Source organism: Pelodiscus sinensis, chromosome 17 (assembly GCF_052426305.1).
Source record: "Pelodiscus sinensis isolate ZL-2025 chromosome 17, ASM5242630v1, whole genome shotgun sequence".
NCBI lineage: Eukaryota > Metazoa > Chordata > Testudines > Trionychidae > Pelodiscus > Pelodiscus sinensis.
Genome location: NC_143068.1, coordinates 13,658,743 through 13,676,118, shown reverse-complemented (window position 1 = coordinate 13,676,118; position 17,376 = coordinate 13,658,743).

The window sequence follows — 17,376 nt, the reverse complement described above, 5'->3', positions numbered from 1 at the left end:
CCCCCCCCCCCGATCAATTCTCCTCCCAAGTTTTGTTGCTATTTTTTTTCTGGGCTGGTCAGTTTCTTTTTTTCCCCCCTCAAGAAGTTTTACTGCTATTTGGGGGGGAGAGGAGAAGGATTTATCAAAAAGGTGGCATGATGTCAAAAAAATTGGGAACCACTGCTCTACACAATGGCAGTATCTAGACTGGAAAGTTTTTCCGCAAAAGCAGCTGCTTTTGCGGAAAAACTTGCCAGCTGTCTACGCTGGCCGCTTGAATTTCCACAAGAACACTGACTTCCTACTGTCTGAAATCAGTGCTTCTTGTGGAAATACTATGCTGCTCACGTTTGGGCAAAAGTCCTTTTGCGCAAAGCTTTTGCACAAAAGGGCCAGTGTAGATAGCTCAGATTTGTTTTGCGCAAAAAAGCCCCGATCGCGAAAATGGCGATCGAGGTTTTTTTGCACAAAAGCGCATCTAGATTGGCACGGACACTTTTCCGCAAAAAATGCTTTTGCGGAAAAGCGTCCGTGCCAATCTAGATGCTCTTTTCTGCAAATGCTTTTAACGGAAAACTTTTCCGTTAAAAGCGTTTGCGGAAAATCATGCCAATTTAGACTCAGCCAATGTGAGCCAAGGCAGCCGGGCAGGAGCAGCGACTTTAAAAGTAAGATTAACTTACCCAGCCATCCCATTCCTTTGATGCCTGGTTCTGTGGGAGGAGGAGGGGGATTTGATTGGGGCGGGGCGCTCCCGGCGCTGGGGATGCCTAGCTCGGGGGGAGGGGGGAGTGCACTGGGATGGAGGACGTTGCACGGGGCCTGGCTCTGAGGTAGGGGTGAATGCACTGGGATGGGGTATGCTGGGGAGGGGAGCCTGGGTCTGAGATAGGGGGGTGAGTGCATTGGGATGGGGGGGGTAGTGGAGCGCCTGGCTCTGGGGGAGGGGTGAGTACATTGGGGGTTAGTGTGTGGGCCCCAAACTGGAGGGAGTGGTACTTTTGCTTCAACAACTTTGGTTCCCCCCCCCTTTTTTTTTGCTTAACAACTTTGGTCTCTCCCCGTTTTTTTCCTGGGGTGGTGGTGTTTGGTGTTTTTTGTTAAACCATCTGGCAACCCTACTCCTTTTGTGCTCCCATGAATCCTGAATCTTATATGCTGTGACCCTGCCATGACAGCCTTTCTTCTTCTGCCCCCACTGTGATTTCCTCCTGGCCCCTCTGTATCACTGGTTTCTCCTTCTCATCTCTGAATCTAAAGCTGTGCTAGGCCACCTGCAGCCCTTTGGGATTCTGTGTGTGGCCCACAAGACATTTTGTTTACCGTTGCCCGTACACAGGGTTGCCAGATTCTGCTGGTTTTCCTCCATGTAGGTTTTTCTCCTACCAGTATTACAAAAATGACAAGCACTTAAAGCAAGGGAACATGAAGTGAAGTGCGTGCTGATTGCACACAACTTGAGAGCTGCGCAGTCCCTCTGCATTCAAACAAAGCACTGCTATGGTTCAATTGGTACACCTCACAAATTCTAGGTATGTAAGTGCAGTTAGCAAAACTACCTCATCCCAGAAGACTGTCTTGGATAAAACAATCTTGCAGCCCACTGAGATAAAGGAGGGCTATTCAGGTGGCTCACTCACTAGTCTAGATTGTCCCCACTGATCTAAAGGGATTAATATTTGTCTTGAAGATGCCACTCCACAAGCTACCAAAAGTTATGCACCGATTTGTTGCCCATCCTGAAGACAAAAGCAGGCACCTGTATGAAGTATAACAGCCTTTTGATACTGTCTGATTGCGGTGGGCCCTTTACCTTACAGAAATACATAGCTACCTAGTGTAAGTGAAAAATCAGATTACAGTGGTGTTCTACATAACATTGATTACATATCAGAATAAGTAGCATTTAAAGTCTATCTCCTCAGGGCTCAAACTGTCCTGTAAGAAGCTGGCTGGTTTCATTGTGCTGACTGATTTCCTTTGTTTTCAGGGGTTAAATAGCAACAAAGATTTCTAAAATATATTAAATACTTCCCTAGTATTTACCTTGCTGTTATAATTGCGATGTTATGTGATTATAATTGGGAAGGGAAGAGATCTGCATCATTGCAAAGAAGAGGGAAAATGCTCCATGGGATGATTTTATTAATACAGGCAGTCCCCGGGTTACGTACAAGATAGGGACTGTAGGTTTGTTCTTAAGTTGAATCTGTATGTAAGTCGGAACTGGCATCCAGATTCAGCCGCTGAATCTGGACACCAGTTCTGACTTACATACAGATTCGACTTAAGAACCCCAGGCGTCCCCAAGTCAGCTGCTGCTGAAACTGATCAGCAGCTGATTCCAGGAAGCCCGGGGCAGAGCAACTCTGCCTCGGGCTTCCTGTAGTCAGCCGCTGGTCAGTTTCAGCAGCGGCTAACTTGGGGACGCCTGGGGCAGAGCAGCTCGGGTGCTGCTGGGTTGGTCCAGTAGCGCGGCCGCTCCTCGGCGCTACTGGACCAACCCAGCAGCACCCCAGCTGCTCTGCCCCAGGCGTCCTGATTCAGCCACTGCTGAAACTGATCAGCAGCGGCTGAATCAGGACTCCTGGGGCAGAGTAGCTGGGGTGCTGCCGGGTTGGTCCAGTAGCGCCAAGGAGCGGTGCTGTGGGACCATCCGGCAGCACCCCACCTGCTCTACCACAGGCCCCGGGCTTTGCTCCACATCTCCCTGGTCTGCTGAGGGGGGCACTAGCTGCGTCCCCCCCAGCAGACCAGAGAGACGCGGAGCAAAGCAGCGGAGGACCCGGGCCGGACCCGCTGCGTTTCCAGATCAGCTGGAAGCGCCGCGGTCCGGCCCAGGTCCTGCGCCGCTTTGCTCAGCGTCTCCCTGGTCTAAAGACCAGGGAGACACTGAACAAAGCGGCAGAGGACCCGGGGCCGGACCCGCGGCCGCCTCCAGATCAGCTGGAAGCACCGGGTCCGGCCGGGTCCTGCGCGGCTTTGTTCAGCGTCTCCCTGGTCTGCAGACCAGGGAGACACTGAGCAAAGCGGCGCAGGACCCGGGGCCGGAGCTGCGGCGCTTCCAGCTGATCTGGAAGCGGCTGTGGGTCCGGCCCCGGGTCCTGCGCCGCTTTGCTCCCCGTCTCCCTGGTCTGCTGGCTCCCGCAGCAGACCAGGGAGACGGGGAGCAGCTTTTCTCGCCCCAGAGGAGGTGAGCGGCGGGACCAGGCGTCCCGCCGCTCCAGTCCTCCGGGACGAGAAAATCCCCGTTCGTATCTGCGGATCCGACATAAGTCGGATCCGCGTAACTCGGGGACTGCCTGTATGTAGTCCACACTGGGAAAAAGTTTGAAACGCTCATCTAATTGTCTCTAGTAGAAACCAGAATAGTCTAGGTCTAAACTCAAGAAAAGCCGTGTAGTCATACTGCACTGAAGAACAAAATACTAACATATCACAAAAAGTCTTAGCTGGCAAGGAACAAATGTTTGCAAAAATATTTTGCTTTCAATGTGTATATAAGTTAAGTGGACAGTCAGAAATTCATAACCCATTACACAGCCAATTAATAAATATAAATTCTAATTAATTCAAAAGACTATAATAATCAGAGATAATGAAAGTGCAGAGCACTCAGTTTGTAAATGGAAACAGAGTCTTCAGCCCTTTCCTGACCAGGAGCTATAACTGGCACTTACTGTCATATAATTCAAAGGAAATTGCATGGTGCCTCCATCCTGAGGCTATGGAGTCTCTGACTAGTGTGGTGCAATTACAAATATAAGAATAAAGCAATTTCTCACACAATCCTGCCTCTTGTATAGCACTTTTCTTCAGCAAATCTCAAAGTATTTTGCAAAGGGAGTAAGTATCCCCATTTAATACACGGAGAAACTGAGGCCCGGGGAGATAAACATTACTCAGCAGTCCTGCACCGAGACGAGAAGCCACATCTTCAGAAGTCCATTCCAGTGCTCAGTAGGCCACACAGCATACCACATCACACAATGCTAGTCTGATTACTACACTTCTTAAAAAGTATCAAATAGCTTTCATGTCTAAAGGATGCAGTAGTGCAGGAGTATCCACTAGGTGAAGAAGGGAGATTCATTAGTAGAAAATCACCTTTTACAGCAGGAAAGCATACAATAGTTGTATGAGGTCCTCCAAAGACATAAAATATAGAAATATATAAAATAAGAAGTGCCAGAGATTTACTAAAGGAATAAAAAAAAAGTAACATTGTGACCAATAAAATGTAAGAAGCAGAAAATATTTAAAATACCACCAGATGTCTCTACAATCCAACAAACTGAAAATCTACATTCTGAGATTCTGAGTGCCCCCTGTGAGGAGCAGACTTCAGTGGGAGTAGAGGGAATTCTACATATTGCAGGATGTGCTCACCATCTCATAGGATAAGGGATTACATTTCATCATCAACAAAGAGGATCTGTTTTTATGTATCTGCCCTGAAGAATAGGTAGCTTGTTTAAAGCATGTACAGTAAGTTCCCTCAAAGGGACAAAATGTTATTTCTTATAAAAAACCTGGAGTATAAAGAAAAAAAATTATAGCAAACCAAACACAATTGTACTTTAATCTACATTTGATGATTTCCCCTACCTGTTTCAGTACAATACTTGAGTGTTGTGAATATAACCAGACTAACCCAGCTTCTCTCAGTTCTTTTAGTGAAAAGGAACAATCATTTCAAGAACCAAGCAAATGCAGGCCAAAATATCAACATGCACTCTCTAAAGAAGGAATGGGGACAGGATGATGTCCCATCTGCTCCCCCATGATTTTTTTTTTAACTATTCTTATGTCCTCAGCATAGTTTTTGGACTACTGTACTTTCACTTCTTGCCCTCTCTAATATTTGTAAAGAGCTGCTCCACAATAAAAACAACTGGTCTGGTTGAAAGGGAATTGGGCAAGAGGTGAAACTTCTTGACCACAGAACATTAACGGAGTAGAATAAGTAGGAAAAGGAAACATCCTACGCAAATTGCATAGCTTATTCCAAGTCTAAGTTGAAAGCGCCTATTTTGAAATTTGGCGCTGTGTAGAAAGCACTAAATTTCAAAATAAGGCACTATTCCGACAAATCCCTTAACGTTACAGGGACAATGGAATAGCATGCCCACTATTTTGGGGAATAGCGGGCACTTTTAAAGACGTGGCATTGCTATTTTGAGATACTTTCGGAATCCCAAAATATCAATGCAGTCTAGACATACCTCAAGTTGTGGGGGTGCAGAGTGGGGTGCCTGGAAATACCCTTCTATCTCCATTTGCCTCTATAGTTATAGTGAAACCATGATCCTGACCATTCTGAGCAAAATGATACAATGATTTGTTGGAAAATCTACCACCTAACATTCACAGAGTTCACTGCAGTTATTTCCTGTGGAAAGGATGATTCGGGCCTCAGAAAGGACAGCTCTAATAGAAGATCCAAAAAAAGGTAGAAGCAAATATGTCCCAAGTTTGAGGTAATATATTACCTCTGTACATGTACCCCTTACTATCCTTTTCTTTTAATTTTCACAAAAGTTGTTGACAGCCCATTAGAGACATTGAGCAACCAAAATGTAAGTCATGTGGGACAATGAAATCAAATGTAGTTTAGCTGAGAAGTCGAAGTAGGTAATATTTTTTCAAAATTACCTAAGTGATTTAATAACCTATGCCCAACTGAAAGTCAAAGAGACATAGACCACTAAATTGCTAAGGCACTTTTGACAATTTTGCCTAGTATTAACCTGTAAGGGCATGTCTACACTACCCTCCTAGTTCGAACTAGGGGGGGGTAATGTAGTCATACGGAGTTGCAAATGAAGCCCGGGATTTGAATTTCCCGGGCTTCATTTGCATGAAGCCGGACGGCGCCATTTTTAAATGCCGGCTAGTTCGGACTGTGTGCCGCGCAGCTACACGCGGCACGAACTAGCCTGCATTTAAAAATGGCACTGGCCGGCTTCATGCAAATGAAGCCCAGGAAATTCAAATCCCGGGCTTCATTTGCAACTCCATATGACTACATTACCCCCTAGTTCGAACTACGGGGGTAGTGTAGACATACCCTAAATTATGTAGAAAAATCTCAGTCAGAGGCCAATTGCTGGTCAGAAGCAAAAAGACATAGGAATTTTTTAAAAATTATAAATATACATGTTTAGCCTTGTAGCTTTTATACAAATTTAAGGGATAATAAGATTTTAAAAACTGTGAATAAAGGTTTGACTATTTGACTATATAACAGAAAAGCCTTTGCAAAACAGATTGTTATTCAAAATAAAATGAGCTCTAAGTAGAATACTGTGGAAAAAAGGATGCGTGGATTTGGTTCTTCCTAGTGTAGTACTTCATGATCATAAGCATTCTAATGAGGAGTCAGATCTACTGATGTGGGAAGACCTTATGAAGGGTCAGAGGTGTTTATGCCAAAAAGCTCCAGTATCAGGTGACATACTGGATTACCTTAATAGAAATAGCTGTGGATCTGAGATCATAGGCAGAAAAGCTAACCAGAGAAGAAGAAGCTGGTTCTAACATTAGACTTGTGTTGACAAGTTTAGCCTTGCCCTTTTTTGTCTTTGTTTTTAACAAGTAAAGCTGGAGAGTATGAATAGTAAGATAAGACATCTGAGACACTGATTATGTTCTAAAATAAATATTGTAGATATAATTGTCTCTTTATAACTTACTACTAAAAGCTAACAATTTTATTTCTCTTGTAAAGAAAAACAAAGACAAATAAAAACAATGTGTTGGTAAAATAACAACAGGAATATATTTACAAATATAATAAAACTACCACTGAAATAAAGCAGAAGGCTAGATTTTCACTTATTGAAACATGAAATCAATGACTTAGAAAAACAGCTAATCTTAATTTTCTACATACCTTTATAGCTCATTAGCTGGAGCTATAAAATAATGAGACAACATAAATAGCATAGATCATTTTTTTTCAGTAAATGTAGTGCACAGAGGGCTGCAAAGGGATTGCAATCAATTGATCTTTCAGAGCCAAAACACAGAAGTAGATAGGTCCTCTCTGCTTAAACAAATATTGTCATTTTATCAGCAAAGAGATGCTGTTTGATCAGTCATTGACTGTATGCTGTCCTAAGACACAAAATGAAACCTGTGATCAATTTTACCATTGCTTATTACTTCTGCAAGTACTAGAATACATATGAAAAGTGCTTTATAAATTATATGAACAAAACTCTGTTGTTTGGAGTAACGTCATGGACAGTTCATGGACTTTAATAGCATTACTTTAGCTTTACACAAGGGAAAGGCCATGTCTACACTAGGAAATTATTTCAAAATTACTAAAATTGACCTAACTCCCAATTTAACAAAATTAAAATAGCATGTCCTCACTATGGGGAGCATCAAAATTTGTTAGAATTAGTCCAAAATAGCACATCTACACTGACTGGAGCCAGCCTTGGACTTAGAGCCCCTGGAACCACTCTGGGGAGGACACCAAGAGGGCAGATACTTCCTGTGGTTGCTTGATCAGGCAAGCTGCAACATGTGCTTTCAGGGGTTCTCTACAGCTGCATCTCACAAGCCACTCCTCCACTGCCTCCTTCACAGAACACAAAAGGGATGCAATGGGCAAGTGCCTTCTTGTCCTCTGGTTGCCCTTGTGGACACCACAGCACCCAGAGCATGGAGCCAGAGCTGCTGCAAAGCAGTGCCAGGCTCACAGGCCTTGTGCTACACCTCATAGCGCAGTATTTTCAGACTGCCCACATGTTGCTCCAGCAGAACGAGGACCTGCAGGACAAATTCCAGCATGGACCACAGGCCTTGGTCACCCAGGTCTTGGTGCTCCTGCTGCTGCGCATGCCCCTCGATCTACTGGACACAGCGGAATGGCACTTCTGGCGGTTAGAGACGAACTCAGATGGGTGGGACTGCATCATCTTGCCGGTATGGGGCAATCAGCAGTGGCTGCAGGACTTCCACATGAGGAAGGCCACTTTCCTGGAGCTCTGCTGAGTGCCTTGCCCCTGCCCTCAGGTGACTGGACACCCGTATGCAACTAGCCACCCAGTGCAGAAGCACGTGTCCATTGCCCTCTGGAAGCTTGCCACGCTGGACAGCTACTGCTTCATCGGGAACCAGTTCAGTGTGGTGAAATCCACAATCAGGGCCATGCTCCTGCAGATAGCGAAGGCCATTAACCATGTGCTGCTTCGGAGGGTCTTCACTCTGGAGAACATGGATAGCATTTGGATGGCTTTGCTTCCATGGGCTTCCCCAACTGCAGGAGGGAGCATAGACAGCATGCACATCCCCATCCCAGCCTCCAACCACTATGCCTCGGGCTTTATCAATAGGAAGGGGTACTTCTCCATGGTGCTACAGGTCCTCATGGGTCACAAGGGAGGCTTCACAGACATCAATGCTGGATGGTCAGGAAAGTGCACAATGCCCACATCTTCCAGAGCTCCTGTCTGTTCTGAAAGATACACACCAGCACTTTTTTCCCTGACTGCATCATCAGAGTCAGGGAGGTGGACATGCCCATGTGCATACTGGGCAATGCAGCCTACCCCTTGTTCCTCTGACTCATGAAGCCCTACTTGGGGAGCCTGGACCCTAGCAAGGAGCATTTCAACGTCAGGTTGAGCAGGTGTCGCGTGGTCATCGAATGTGTGTTCAGCCATTTAAAGGGGAGGTTGAGGAATTTCCTCATCCATCTGGACCTTAATGAATGCAACATCCCCTTTGTGATGGTGGACTGCTGTGTGCTCCACAACCTTTGTGAAAGCAAGAAGGAGGCTTTTCTGCCAGGGTGGGGGACTGAGGCTGAACATCTGGCCAGGGAATTCGAGCAGCCGGATACCAGTGCCATCAAGGGGCTGTGCTCATCAGAGAGGCCTTGAGGGAAAGTTTCATGCAAGGCCAATTGTGAGACTCTCCCCCGCCTTGTGCCTCTCCATAAAGGGCCCCTGCATTCCCTCTGTGCGCCTTTCATACCCCACCCATCCCTTCCCATCTTCCTCCCCTCCCCTGCAGAGCAATCAATAAAGCCATCTTTGTTGAAAAAACAGGACTTTTTATTGGGGAGACATAGAGCAGGGGAGGGTCTGGGAAAAGAACCTGGAATGGGAGAGGCAGGTTCAGCGACGAAGCTGAGAGCGGCACCTGCTTCTGGATGGTCAGGAGGCTTTGGCTGCCCAAGAGGTCTCACCGTCCCATGTTCTGGGGACCCAGAAGCCCTGGGGAGAGGAGGAGAAGCCATGTTGGGGGGCAGAGAGGTGGCTGGTGGCCTGCTCCATGCACAAAGCCATGCGCTTCATCACTGAGTTGTGCTGATGTGCCAGCTGGTCCAGGTGGCCTTCCTCTGCTCCTGATCAGCCCGGTGCTCCTCGCAGTCAGTGGCCCACTCCGGGCGCTCATCATTGAGTCCCTGGATGAGGGACTACAGGCAGGCCATCTGCTCCCGCATGAGGTTGTCCTGTGTGCATTTCTGTCTGTGGATCCCACAAAGTTGGGTAGATGCCATGGGAGGTGGGGGATACACGAAGCTCGCAGCTGGCCCAGCTGTGAAGAAAAGTTAAAAGGGCAGTCATCACAGGAGACACTGTGTATGAAGCCTAGTCCTAATCTCTGAGTTGACACTGAAAGTCTCAATTCAGATGATGGTGATGTGCTTGGATGAAGGCCGTATGTTGCTTAGACAGCAGGCATTTTCCAGTAGGGGCATAGACATCTCATGGAGAATCACAACACCCATGGAACAGGAACAAGCAGGCATAGGAAGGTGCTGGCCAAGCAGGAGCCTGTGGGTGGGAGGTGGGGACAGGGTGGCTTGGCTTCCTTTTGGGTCCAGCTCTGGCAGCATCCTGCAGAGAGAAAATTTCTATCCCTGCCCACTGGAGGAGAGGAGGGGCTGGAGGAGGTGTGTGTGAGCAGCAGACACTGCTTGACGGAAAGAATCATAGAGCTGGAAGAGACCTCAGGAGGTCATCAAGTCCACTCCCCTGCCCAAGGCAGGACCAATCCCAACTAAATCAACCCAGTCAGGGCTTTGTCAAGCTGAGATTTAAGAGCGCTATTCCTCCCCCTGACAGGTTGCCTTGCATGAGATCAGTCTCCTCTACATTGCCATGCTTGACCAGGAGCGGATGCTGCCTGAGTGTGGGTATGACCTTGTGTCGTGTGCAGCAGTTAAGTAGTTCCTTAGCCCCAGACTCCTTAGTGGTAGCTTGTTGTGGGAAGACCTGCCGGAGTAAGGCAGGCCTCTCCAGGGACCTTGTGAGAAGGACCAACCGGTTCCTGTGTGAGAACGTCATGGACCTGGGTGCTCCGGACTGGTGCTCCATGTACACTCATGTGAACAGGCTCTTGTGCAGCCCCCAGGCTGAGAGAGGAGTATGCAACCCCTTGTAACCCATAGCCTGTCATCACATGTAGCTAAGGAAAGTTATAGAACTCACCTGAAGTGCCCTCACTGGGTTTCTCTGAAGCTTGGGAAACATCCTGGGAGGGGGAGGAGGACATATTCCAGAGTGAGAAGCAGGTCCTGACTGACGGGCATGATCTTCTCCTCTACCACTCTGCCCTCTTGCAGGTTGGTTCCAGGTGTCTCCTGGCTGGACTCAGTGATGACGGGGGTGGGGAGGGAAGTGACCGGCCCACCACCCAGAATGGCATCCAGCTGGTCATAATTGCAGCAGGAGTGTGGTGCATCCCCAGAGTGTCCGCTCTGCACCCTGGCCTTATGGTAGGCCTGCCGCAGCTCCTTGATCTTTATACAGCACTGGGCCAGGGTCCTGATTTACACTTTGTCAGGTAGGCTGGTGGTGATCCGGCCGTAGATTTCAGCATCCTTTTCCTGGTGCAGAGATCCTGGAGGCTGGTCTCCCCCGCCCCAGACCTCAGTGAGGTCCAGGATCTCTGCACCAGTCCAAGCCAGAGCTCTCCTATGTCCCTGGGCAGTGGCAGCAGGAGTGCTGGCAGCCATGGAAGGGTCTGAGGGAGCATTGGGGTTGGTCATGCCTGCCTCAGATGATGCTGTCTCGCATGGGGCTTTCAAAGCTGGCCATGCGTGAGAAGCCCTTCTCCAACTGCTAGAATATTTAAGCTCCGCAGGAGGAGGGGAGCAGTGGTCAGAGCTGCAGCTGCGAGCGGCCTCTGAAGGCCAATTATTTTGAAATACCAGCACCGGACATCCACACTACTGCTATTTTGAAATAACTATTTCAAAATTAGCTTTATTCCTCGAGAAAAGCAGGAGTACAGACTTCAACTTAAGTGGATCGTTATTTCAAAATAACGAGCTTAGTAGTATGGATGCTCTGCTTATAAATTCGATCTAAGGGAGGTTACTTTGAAATAATGCCCTAGCGTAGACCAGGGCTAACAGTGCAGATGTTGGCCATATGTATAAGGTGATATTTGTCTGTGCAAACACCACATCCACTCCCATTTAATTTTATCCAACAGATTTGCAGTACAGGCAGTCCCCAGGTTACATGGATCCGACTTACATCAGATCCCTACTTACAAACGGGGTGAGGCAACCCCACACTAGCTGCTTCCCCTCAGCAGACCAGGGAGACGCTAAGCTAGCGCCCCCCCAGCAGACCTGGGAGACACGGAGTGGCTTTTCTCAGCAGACACCTCAGCTTGAGAATAAAGGACTGAGGGAAGTGAGGCGTGGGAGAATAAAACTGAGCTCTGGAGAAATGTTTGCCTAGAGTTTCCCCTACAATATGTACCAGTTCCAACTTACATACAAATTCAGCTTAAGAACAAACCTACAGTCCCTTTCTTGTACATAACCCGGGGACTGCCTGTATATGCATAATTTAAAGGAGATAAGAGAGAAAGGGGTAAAGTCTATTCTGAGTTCACGTGAGCACTACTTAATGAGCTATTTATTGAGCAACAGCATGGGAAAAGGGGAAGAGAAAAGTCTTACAGACAGCATTGTCACATTGTATTTCTAAAAGCGCCCCACCTCATACCTTTGTATGTCAATGCAAATGTTTATATCACAGTTGCAAAGTGAAACTGACATTCTTAAACTATAGCAGGAATGGGAAACCAAGAATAATGCATGGGCCACATGAGTGGCCCTCCTCCATCTCAGTAGGCTGCATGACTAGCAGCGGGCAATCTGCGGTCCACCAGGGTTCCATCAGTGACCTGCACTCTTCCTCTCTGCGCTGTCCTTCCTGTGCCTCTCACGCATTGAGGCACTGGAGCCCTGCACTTCCTATTCCTCCCACTCTCTCCCATCACTTTGAGAGCACCACAAATCCACTAATTCACACTCAGTCCCTGCGCTTTCCTCTCTTTTCCAGTGCTAAATAGCAGTGAGGGAAAAGTGAGGAGCAGGGATGGAGCGGATTCATGGCACTCCAAAAGTGCAAGAGGTACATGGGAGACAGGGACAGACAGGGAGTTTGCAGCTGCAAGTAGAACCCCAGTGAACTGCTTGTGGCTCATGGGACACAGGTTTCCCACCACTGAAGTAGAGTAATACAAATGCTATAATTTATTTAGTCTGTCATTTGCAATGTTATCTTCTCCAAATACATTTGACAATTCATCAGTTATTAATGCTGATTAGAATTTATATTGATGCTATACATCACAATTCATTATAGGTTGTTCTTTTGCATTACAAGCCCTGCAGTTGATGGCTCAAATATTTAGTTGTGTTCACCTATACACCTGATGTTCCTGAAATAAATGTTTGTTCACTGTTGAAGGAAAGGCACTTCAGTTAACAGAATCAATCTGAATTTAGATTTAATAATTATTACAATTTTAAAATAATTATTGTACATATTAAGAGTATCTTAACATACCCTGGGAAGCTAGATATTGAAGACCCACATGAGAGAAAACAATATATTAGGAGACGAGAAATACTGCAGCAGTGAAGACTGGAAAATTACAGAAAGAAGAGTAGAACAGAGAGGAGACACAGGTGGATATAAAACTGCAAAGACATGAGTTGATGGTGTTAGAACATGATTCAGTAAAAAAAATTGGGAGACAATGAAGAGAATAAAGTTGGATATGGGGAAAGCTGAATGTGATATATTTTCAATATAACCCAAGTTTTTAAGAGTCTCGGGCAAATTTAAATACTCACCTGACCTTAAAGATAAAAAAAGCCATTACACCAAATTTCCCCAAATTTTTTAATGTAGTACAACTTCATAAAACTGATGCAAAAAGTATGAAATTTATACAGGCTATATTCTGTTCTCAATGTCATGGTCTTCATTGGGACAGAAATTTGGCTCACTACATCTTGCTTCTATTATTTCACTGTTTTATTTTATCACAATGGGTATACCTGTTTATTAGTGTTGAAACAAATTGTGCCATCTATATAAGTTCTTATTCACAAGGACTGCATCAAATAATACTTAAGGCCTGGAATATAAACTAACATATGGAAATTGTTAATGACAGAATATCTTCTGATAGCTAGGCACAAAGATCACACCATGCAAGGTAAAACAGTTTAAGAAAATTAGTGTTATACTGAAATAAACAAGATATAGGCATGATATTCCTCAACAGCTATTAATCTTTTTTCTCATTGGCACCAATGGACAACATAAGCAGATTGTACAAGTAATGAAAAAGAGTGAGGTCTTGTCTACTTCCATATAGAACTTTAAGACAAATATAGTTGCTCTGTATATGGGATTCTCACTTGCTTTCTGTGAGGCCTGGCACATCTCAGGCACCCAATTCCCAGAGAGGGCTCCTTCCTGGTTATGAATCCTAAGAGGAAACAGGTACCTCCCTCCTGTCTAGGGTTGCCAAGTATCCAGTTTTGAACCAGACAGCCCAGTATTTGAGCTTTCTGTTTGGGAAACAAATGGAGAAAATATAAATGTCCAATATTTTCTAAATAAGATGTAATGTAGATTGTGATGTAATGTCAAGTGTGTCCGCTATTTTTGTTGAAATCATCTGGCAACCCTACATCCTGTTCACTTTTGAGAAATGAGGCTTAAACACCAACCCTCTTCTCAGCATTTCTTACTAGCTAGCTCACACAGCTACTCACTCAGCTTGCTGGCTTCTGTGAATCCCATGGTTAGGAGCCTAACTTCCTTCATGCATTGAAAAGAGAACCTGGAAATCTAACTCAGAGCGGAGGATTCAGCAGTGTGCCCAAAATAGGGCACTGGTATGCAGTGTTGTCTTCAAGTCGTCATTGTCAAGTTCAAGTTGAGTCTCAAGTCACTGTAGTTCAAGTCTCAAGTCAAGTCTCGAGTCCCTAAAGTCACTTTTGAGTCAAGTCCCAAGTCGAGTCTCAAGTCTTCATTTAAAAAATGTCAAGTCACTTTTGTACAAGCCATCAATATCTGCATTTTCGGACAATTTTTTCACCAAGTCTATTTAACAAAATTAGCAAGTCTCAAGTGGAGTCTCAAGTCACAAACAATGAACCTGAGTCGACTCTCAAGTTGAGTCACCTAAGTGACTTAAGTCAGACTCGAGTTCAATTCGTGGAACTCGAGTCAACAACTCTGCTGCTATGTTGAGCTTATGTCTCCTTAGTGGATTTTGTCCACTGTGTCTTAAATTTCCATTTCATTTGAACTGGTTGTATCAATCAATACCAATACCTAATCCTTCTCCTGAAGGAAACATTATCCCATGGAAAGTTTGGTTGCGGTAGGTCTTATAGTGTCCAAGTTATTAGAGCACAAGCATACAAACATTCTCCTTTATATATTAGACTAACGTGAATCTCTCACTCTTAATTACAACACAGTGCTAAACTGCTTAGTGAGGTTTCCAAACATGGTGTTTTTGTATTTGCATACAATAAAAGTATAATTGAACAACAGCATAAAATACTGAAAAAGGAATGCTTTATAATCATAATTTTATAGTAAAATTATAAATGTCAATGTATTTTAAATAGATAATGTATTTTGATTAATATGTGCTATGCACAAAACACTATTACATATACCAACCAAAGCAAAAGTATTTTTGTTTTAGTGCAGTGGTAAATTTATGCTCAATTTTATTGTGTACAGTATTATGAATCATTTGAATGACAATGACAATGCCTTTATTCTCTTCTCCTTGACACATATTCCACACATTTAATTAAAAAAGAAACATCCTTGCAAGATGTAAAGTAACTTTCAGTTACTGTGTGAACATTTTAAATATAATTCAATTTTTTTAAATGCATTAAGTGACAATCATCTGTCTGTGAAGAATTCACTCTTACAAAATTAATACTTCAAGAAGGGAAACACTGAATTTGAAGATAACACACGTAGACAAGTTTAATTGCCCTGTGAATTTACAAAGATGGTCACAAGTTTACCTCACAATGCAACAAGAGCTGCTATGTACTCACCACATACAGATCCTGGATTGGATAACTCAAAAAACCAGCAAATGATTAGCATTCATATGAAGAAAAATTATATAAAACCAAGAGTGTGCCATATATCATGTGACAGGAACCATTACTAGTATGTGAGTATTTTTCAGTTTAAAAGCATCTCAAAGTAAAGCCTGGTATATATCAAATTAAAAGCAAGATGGGGCAGGGTTCTACTTCATGCTGGGCCAACTCAACCCAAGTAGTCAGTAATGTTATACAGATAATGTAATAAGAGTTACTTTTAGCTCTTATTTCTCAGAAGTACAAGTTATGCAAACTAATACAGTAATAGGCAAAACTGGATATGCATATTTATGGACAAATCCTGAGGTTTTGCATGTATAAATTTCTTCAGTGCTGCAGAAGGGAAGAGACACAATAAAACTACCATATGTTGAAAGCCCATACAGCTTAGTCACTTAGGTCTGTGTTCTACCCTCTCCTCCTGACATTGCAATATATATGACATAACCTTTAAACTGAGAGTTTCAACTTTGCATAATCTGGCAACATCACTACTGTGTACTGCATGCACTCACATTAAGTTTTTTTTAAACATTTACCAACACTTAGCACACTATCTACCAGTGGAAGCCAGCAGAAGCGTGTTTCTGCCACAAACCAATGGTAACCAACAGGATTTAGTAGCATCCATGATACAAATGGTGTTTAACTGAAGATTTAAAAAAGAAAGGCAAGTCAGTGCTTCTTGCAAATGAAAGAAAAGCAGTTATGATTAGAAAAAATGACTATGTAAAAATGGCATGTTCTTGCTTAACAAGTGCTTCCTGTGTCTTTTCCATTTCACCTGCTTCCTTTTTCTGACAAAAAATAAAGGCTCAGATGAATAGTTCTTATCAAAGTTGGCAAACACATGAGTAGTCCAATTACTTTGATGGAACTACTCAAGTGAGAAAGTGTTTTGCATTGCAATGAATACACAGTTGGGTTGAAAGAGATCAGATGTAGTCTGGAGCTACTTGGAGACAATATGGTTTAGGATTAGATTGTGCTCCGCCCACAGTGCCTTCCACTCTTCCTGACATTACTGCAGGGGCTATATACAATCCCAGTCCTTGTAGAGCACAAGAGCTGCTACAGACTGTGTTAATATCCCACTCCTCTGTCCTATATCTGGAGGACAGTGAAAGTCGGGTGGGAAACATGCTGTACCCCTTCAAAGTGCATACATCTGAAATCCCAGGAGCACTGTGCTTGCTTCATATGATCCTGGCACTATGAGTTAAAGATCCAAGTTTAGGTATAAATTGTAACCTCAGAGTGGCATTTTTGCAAAATCATTTTTCAAAGTATTACTGCATTTCATCTTCTAATACCATACAGAATCTTTAAGGTTGTGCTATAATAAAGACTCATATAGAAATTATGAGTAAGGCTACCAATCTGTCATAGAGCTCACTGACCTCTGGAACAGACGATTATCAGCCAACTCCCCAGGTCCTTCGAACAGCTGACTGGCATCTAGCCCCTAGCCAGGAGCAGCAGCTAGGATTCAATCCCTGCCCTGGAGCAGATCTGAAAAGTCCAGCATTGTTCTGTTTCCACCTTCTCCCCTACCCCAGATAAAAGTTCAGGATGGATTGTGGGATTCAATGAATTTTTGCCCATGATCTGTCCGTGACTTTTTCTAAAAATACCAATGACCGAATCTTAACCTTAATTATGATTTTTACAACTAGAAGCTTTGTAATCTAACTCAGCATCCATGTAATTGGAAATAATTTACATATGCAATTTGTAGAAAACATTGTTAGTAGCTAAATCATTTATAATAAAGATCTACACTCAGGGCTGCTCTGACTTTTAGAGGTGATGAATAATTACAACCCAAGCTGAATTCAGTAGGAGGACAGATGCTTGGCATCTCTGATAGGCAGACAGACCCCCTCATTGTATAAAGTGCATGTTGTATTGAATAACACAGTACATTAGCAGAAACATTAAGTCATATTACTGGAGTCTTA